At 45.2% G+C, this 6,855-nt stretch overlaps 1 long non-coding RNA gene across 3 annotated transcripts in view; it reads right to left on the bottom strand.

Moving 5' to 3' along the window:
* Nucleotides 1–1,945: 1,945 nt before the first annotated feature.
* Nucleotides 1,946–6,855, bottom strand: part of LOC145514157 (uncharacterized) — a 29,461-nt gene continuing 24,551 nt past the window's right edge. For all 3 annotated transcript variants that reach the window (XR_014059880.1, XR_014059879.1, XR_014059878.1), the window contains 2 exons: nucleotides 2,692–2,959; nucleotides 1,946–2,204 (listed from right to left, as the gene is read on the bottom strand). This is a non-coding gene — a long non-coding RNA (uncharacterized LOC145514157). The remainder of the gene's footprint in view (nucleotides 2,205–2,691; nucleotides 2,960–6,855) is intronic.

The following is a 6,855-nucleotide window of genomic DNA, read 5'->3' as shown; positions in this document are numbered from 1 at the left end:
TAGGTTTGCAGAGGAGAGCTTGAGAGGGAATGGCTGCCTGCTCTCTGATTTGGTAGATGTTCAGTTGGATGCAGAGGAATGAACCAATGGACCTTTCAATGCCTCCTGCGCAGTTCTGTGAAGCCAATTATTGGGTGAAAAGAAATATCATGAGACTGGAGAGTGCTTATTTGCACACACCTGTTCTTCTTGGCATATGTTTTAGAGCAGAAGGTTATGGTTTATACAAGTGAGTTTCAAAGGGCTGGTAAGTAACTCACTCTGAAAGCCACTCTGAGATCTCCAAGTAGATAGATGCAACAGTTTAACATTAAACTGACTCATTAAAATGTTTCCTGCATGAAAACTTTCCTTTTTTAATTATCTTATTTCATAGCTCTATTACTTTTGACCATAGGGTTGCTTTTAGAAAAGCAAAACCCTGTAACATTCCCTCCAGTATATTTTCATACCACAATTGAAATCTACATTTTTGGAGAAATGCTTTGAGAGGTTGGTATTTCTGAAATGCAACTTCGTTGTTTTTAGTTTTCCCAAATTTGAGACAGAAACACTTTTTTTTTTTCCTAGAGCTTGGACCCATCCCTGCCTAACTCAGGGCCCAAACTTCGTATCAAAGTTCAAATTGTAAGAAACAGATTTCCAGTTCTAGAAGACAGGGGCTGCGTAGAAGAGAGGATACTTAGGTTGTCAACAGACAAAGCCTGACACTGTCTCGCGTTTATCATAAGGAAAAATAAAGGGAGGTGTGAGGCTGAAGGAAGGGGCGGGCTAGGCTGTAACCCATCTTGTGTACTCTTCTTCGATTTGGCCTCTACTTCAGAGGAGGCTCCAAGATTGGGTCTTTCAGGGCTCTGTCTTTGAAAGAGACAGGCCCAGGGGTTTGCTGGGCCTTCTGCTTCCTGGGTGAGGATCTCAATCCAGATCTGGTTGTGGAGGGAGCCTTTCTCTCTGGCCCTTTTAATAATTCTGGAGGGAAAGGAATACAATCCCCCAGGCAGGCAAACCTTCACAGCAAATAGAGAACAGGATGGGCAGGGGCAGGAAGGGTAGGGCCGCACTGGGGGAGGCCAGAGGGAGGAGCCCACCAGAGCAAGTAGTGGTAGGGGGTGGTTTTCCTGCTAACCAGAGAGGGAGATGGCAAAAGGGCGTCTGCAGGGCTGGGAGCTGCTGGAGCTTCCCTTTCTCTGCCTGATTTGTCTGTCCTGGGTCCTCTCTTCTCCCCTACAAGGATCCCCATCAGAGCATCTCACCTACCTCTGCAGCTCCCATCTGCATCAGCGCTCGAGGTTCCCAGATCTCTTCCCTGGGGACCAGACTCATGCATCCCTCCTCCATCATGACATCCCACTGGCACCTCAAATCCAACCTTTCCTGAGTGACCCTGGCGCCTCTCCATTCTAATATGCCTTCCACTTGGATTCTATTATCTTAGTCATGGGGTGGGGTGCTCACTCACAGCAGAAACCTTCCCCACCATCCCACCCTTGCATCTTACCAAGTCCTTATGACCAACTAGACCCCTAAGCCACTCTAACCACAACCGGGGACATCAGTCAGGCCACCGTCACCTCTCAGGGGACTGGAGTGGCAGCCCCCTCCCTGGCCTCCCTGTCTCTACTCGTGTCCTCCTCATATCCAGCCTGGCTGATTTTTCGAGCAAGCAAATCTAATTCCATTTCAAGCCTCTTTCTATGTTCCCACTCCCATGCAATATGTTCACAACCTAAACTTGGCATTGGCAGCTCACAATTCTATTCAGAATGGCAGCTTTTTTAAAAGTTACATTATGAGCTATTTAAAACCCACAAAAAGGCATAAAGACTGTAACAACATGCATACCCATCCCCTAACTTCAGAGATAAAGCCCTATCTCTACAACAGCCAAAACTCTCTCTGCGTCCCCTCCCCTCCTCTCCCATAGAGGTAACTGCCATTCTGCATCTGCCAGTACTCCTCTGATGTCTTTGTAATTTTCCTTAATATGGCTTTTCTATTTCATTATAACTTGTCATTATTCCTTATGAGTCTCTCTTGCTGGTTAGATTTCAGGGAAGTCCAGGAAAGGCTATGAAGAGACCATTGAAAAAGTTGTCCCTTCGGGTACATTCTCAGACTCTCAGGTCACCGCTCCTCCTTGCTGCTCTCCAGTGTGATGCTTTGTGCAAATTCACTGGGTGGGAAGGGTGTTGTCTTTGGGGACCCTGTGGGTAGGGGTTGGGAGGGTAGAAGACAAGGTGCTCAAGATCCATACCACATCCTCCAGATCCTTGCTGATTCCTGCTGTGGGGTAGCTGGACTCAGCCTGCTCAGCTTCCCGGGCAACTCAGCTCAGCTTCCCCTGCCACCTTCCCCTCCAGCCCATGACCCAAGAGGCCCTCCCAGCCTTGGCTGGCAGCTCCCCTTGTCCTTTACCACTGCAGACCCCAGAGTAGACTCTCTGATTCTCAACTCAACCATCTCCCATAAGACATGGGAACTGAAAGGGGTTCAGAGAAGCCAAGCTCCAGCCTTCCTCTGCCTAATCACACTACTCTGTTTCACTGTGGTAAGTTGGGGCAGTTTGAGAGGTATTTTCCTTTCTGATCCCAAATATGAAGCAGAGCAACATCCATCCACTCCCAAGTCAGGGGTTCACATCAACCTCCCTGACAAGCAGACAAGGTTGTCCTTCATCTGTACCCTTCTTACCTCTGGGATAGGTAGTCTCCAAAGAGGACCACTGTTAATTCATCTCTCCTTGTGTGTGCAAAGTCCTCCTCCCATCAACAAGTAGAAGGTACTTCCTTTCCCTGACTCAGGGGTAGTCTTGTGACTTGCTTTGATCAACAGAGTGCAGTAGAAGTAATGTTCTGGTAGTTGTGAACCCAGACTCTACATGCATTGGAAGCTTCTTCTTTCTCTCAGTTGGAAGCCATCTGCCATGTACTCTGATGTCATCATACTGTAAGGAAGCCACCTGAAGAAGCCAGAGAAAGAGAGAGAATGGCCCGGCTCTTCCATTTATCCCAGCCAAGGCACCAAACCTGGGGGTTAAGAAGTTTTCTTGGATGTTCCAATCCCAGTAGATACTCCATGAACAGAAGAACCACCTAGCTGAACTCAGCTCAGACTGCAGAATTATGAGAAATGATAAAATGTAGTTTTAACCCATCAAGTTTGGGGTAGTGGCTTATTATGCTCAATAGTAAAATGAAACACCCCTCCAGCTGCATTTCTCCCCACTGCCTGCCTCATACTTTATGCTTCAACAACTCATAGCAGCCTGTGTGACTCCCTGCATAGGCTGTGCTGCATCTCACTTCCAAACCTTTTATTCAAGATATACTCTCTTTTCCCCACCTCATTCCTTTGCCTGGCTGACTCCCGTTCCACTTCTGACTCTCTCTCTTTTTTTTTTTTTTTTTTGAGGCATCTATGGTACCCTTAGGCAAATCCCATCATCACACTATAATTATCTATTTATGTATCTGCCTCCCAAACTAGGCTTAAATTCTTTAAGGGTGGGTACTATGTCTCATTCAGCTTTGAGACATTACTTTATATGGGAATGTGAGCAAGTCCCTTAAACTTCTTTAGTTCAGTTTCTGTGTCAGCCAGGGATAGAATTCAGTTGTCTATAGCAGAAACCCAACCTCACTGTGTTAATGAAACAATGGTTTATTTTTTCACACACCAAGACTGAAAGTAGGCCTTTGGGGGCAGAAAGAGTAGCTTCACACTGTCAAAATACCCCAGTTTTCTTCTGTATTCCTGCTTCACCACCCTCAGGATATGGCTGTCCTCCTTATGGGTGCCTCAAGGTCACAACATGGCTGCTCCACCACCAGCCTCACATCCGTGTTTCAAGTAGGGTGAAGGAAAGAACAGGAGGAAGGGGCAATGTCCATATAAGGACAGCCACATTTTCCCAGAAATCCCCAGAAGACTTCTACTTAAGTCTCACTGGCCAGAACCGTATCACATGGCCATTCATAGCTGTAGGAGAGACATGATAAAATGTTTGCAAAATGATTAATGTTGACAGCAATCACCCATGGAGTGTAAACGCTGAACTAGAAGCAGTAACTGCTTGGGGTTATCTGTAAGGAAAAAAAAGAGGATGGATTTGGGGTAGCAACTGGCAGTGTCTGTATCATTCTATACCTGTAAAACAGGACTAAGACCTGCCTCATAGAACTAATGAAATTGAGAGAGAATGCAGGCAAAATCCTGTTCTTTGTACCAAGGACATACTATGCATTCAATAAAAGCAATTCTCTTTCTGCATTTCCAGATGTGGCACTTAATTCAAACATCCAAGAGTTTTCCCTGAAGGGGCAGAGAATTAGTTGGCTCAAGGCAACCATCCCACTCTCTGTCTACAATGCTTCTGCAGTGAATTGCTTCTGATGATTAACAAATCTTTTCTCAAAGGTCTATTCAACTGTTAATAAATCCAAACAGAATCATCACTATGACTCTTCACTTACAAAGTGTGACCCAGAAAAAATAAAGCTTGGAGAGAAACAAAAGGTGAACGAGCTGTTTTCAATGCTTTGTGGCTATTGTGCTGCATATTTCATTTCTGATTCATTGAAAAATATCCAGCACACAGGAGTCACTTAGATTGGTGAGCAGCCTCAGACCAGGGGGGTTAAGGATAAAGTCTCCAAATTCTTAGTCACTGGCACCTGGAAATGTTAGCAGTAGGAAGATTTCTTTTTGCTAGCAAACCGCTCTGAGAATCTGTAACCACCCTTGCCCCACTGGGGTTTTTTGTTTGTTAAAGCAGACTAAAATTTTCTGTATAGGTTAGGACATTTTTGTTTGCAAGAGAAAAACTTAAAATGCCTTATTAAAAAGTGAATTTATTGCCCTGACTAAAAAGTCCAAAGTAGAATTTCAGGCACAGCTGGCTCCAAGTGCTCAGGAATCTCTCTGTCTCTCAGGTTCTCTCTCTGTGGTAACAAGACTGGCCACCTGAGACTCCTGCATATCAACCCACCACCTCAGCAATCCCAGCAGAAAGAGGATGACTTTTACCCAGTGGTTCCAGAAAAAGCTCCGGGATTGCTCAGCCTGGGTCACATGCTCACAACCGAATCAATCACTGTGTTAAGGGAATGTGGTTCTCTTATTGGTTAGTCTGGGTCACATGCCTGAACCTGGAGCCAGGAGCTAGGTTGAGATTGGGAGACGATCTTCCAGAGCATAATTAGGGTTCTACTACCAGCAGAACAGTGTGCCCAGGCCCAGCCTCACAGAAGTTTATAGAGTTCTGAACAGATGCAGATTCATTTAGATTTTATTGAAAGTTAACACCATAATAATACCAGTGATACTCTTTGCCATCTGTCAAAATCCTACTCATTTTTTCAGGCTCATTTCAAATGCCACCACAAACAAATCTCTCTAATGAGATTAATTTTCCATCAACACTTAATTTTTCTCTCATGACATGTATCATTTCTTGCCATGGATTATGGTGAGTTACACACCCATTTGTCTCCACTCTTGAGCTGAACAAGGCCTCCCTCTCATTCACTACGGAGAGCCTGAGGATAAGGGTTTCTATCTGGCTGTGACCAGGCCTTGGAATGCAGAGAATGCAGGACAGTGAGGAGGGGAGATGGCCCCCCTCCAGGAAGAAAACACATCCAGGGAGCAAAGTTGGATTTACAAGTCAGGCTGGCTTTTCTTTTTAAAGTCACGTTGGAACTGTCTTTTTTTTTTTTTTTTTAATATACATGTGTGATGAAACCTGGAGAGAAGTTGAAAAAAGATTCAAGCCTTGAGATGGCAGCAGTCTTGGAAATACCATGTCCTGAATGAATTAGGGAGAGAGAGGGAGCTGTGAGACGCCTTCCTCCCTTCAATAAACAAAAATGCAAATATCCCAGCTGCCTTTTACACCCTCCCCGGGGCTAGCGGCTTATTAATCAGTTCAGAACCTTTCCACGCTGCTCTAGTTTTTTACAAGCTGTCTGTTTCCTCTCCTGTCCTTGGTGGCTTCCTTCCAGGGACACTCCCCTTGGGAGAAAAGGCGCCGACATACGGAGATCCTTCCAGAGTCACCCTTGCTTGCAGACACCTGCAGATTTCCCTTGAACATTTCCTGTTCAACTCAACAGGTTTTAATTATGTGAACTAATATTTGCTCACTCTTAAACCATGTTTACTCTCGTAAAAGGCCAACTCCAAAGGACTAGGATTAGGCGAGCCAAGAAGGAGCTAACCATTTATGTAAACGGGCTCGTGATTTCCCGCCACCTCACATTTCCTCGCTGCTCCATCCTTCTGGGGACTCTGCACCTTGGTCTTCTCGTTTGGAGCAAATGATCACAAATTCTCTCTTCAGTTTCCACCTGCCCCTGGTGGAAAAAGGACTAACTTCTCCTCCTAGAGACACCCCATCTTTCTGTGCAGAAACATCCTCTGTTGGTTCCTTACTCGAGACTCTATGTGACCCTAAAGGTGCCGCAAAGGTGCTTCCCTTTCTGTGGCTACTGGGTCCTATTTCTGAACCAAAAATGGAAGACCGCCTCAGAAAATCTCAGATATATTTTTACTCAGTTCTTGTCAAGCATATCACGTAGTTTGTTCCACAGCCAAGTTTCTTCCTCATAATTCTGACATGTTGGTCTGAAAACACACTTGTTTCCCATAACCAAAAGAGCCTGGAGCAGGGGAACTTTACAATTCAAGAGACATAAAAGTGGAAACTAGTCACACGAGGCTTCATTTGTTTTAACAGCAAACGCAAGAGCTTCTAACGTATAGTTTGGGGTTGTTGTTAAGAGTCCAGTGTTCTTATTTTGAGCTGAGAGAAAATGTAAGGTTCTTCCTCCCAACATGAACATCAGGCTGCTCACA

The sequence above is a fragment of the Giraffa tippelskirchi genome, chromosome 7 (assembly GCF_054371585.1).
Source record: "Giraffa tippelskirchi isolate mGirTip1 chromosome 7, T2T-mGirTip1v1.2.pri, whole genome shotgun sequence".
Taxonomy (NCBI): Eukaryota; Metazoa; Chordata; class Mammalia; order Artiodactyla; family Giraffidae; genus Giraffa; species Giraffa tippelskirchi.
The sequence above is the reverse complement of the archived record's forward strand: the minus strand, read 5'-3'. Positions and strand labels throughout refer to the sequence as shown.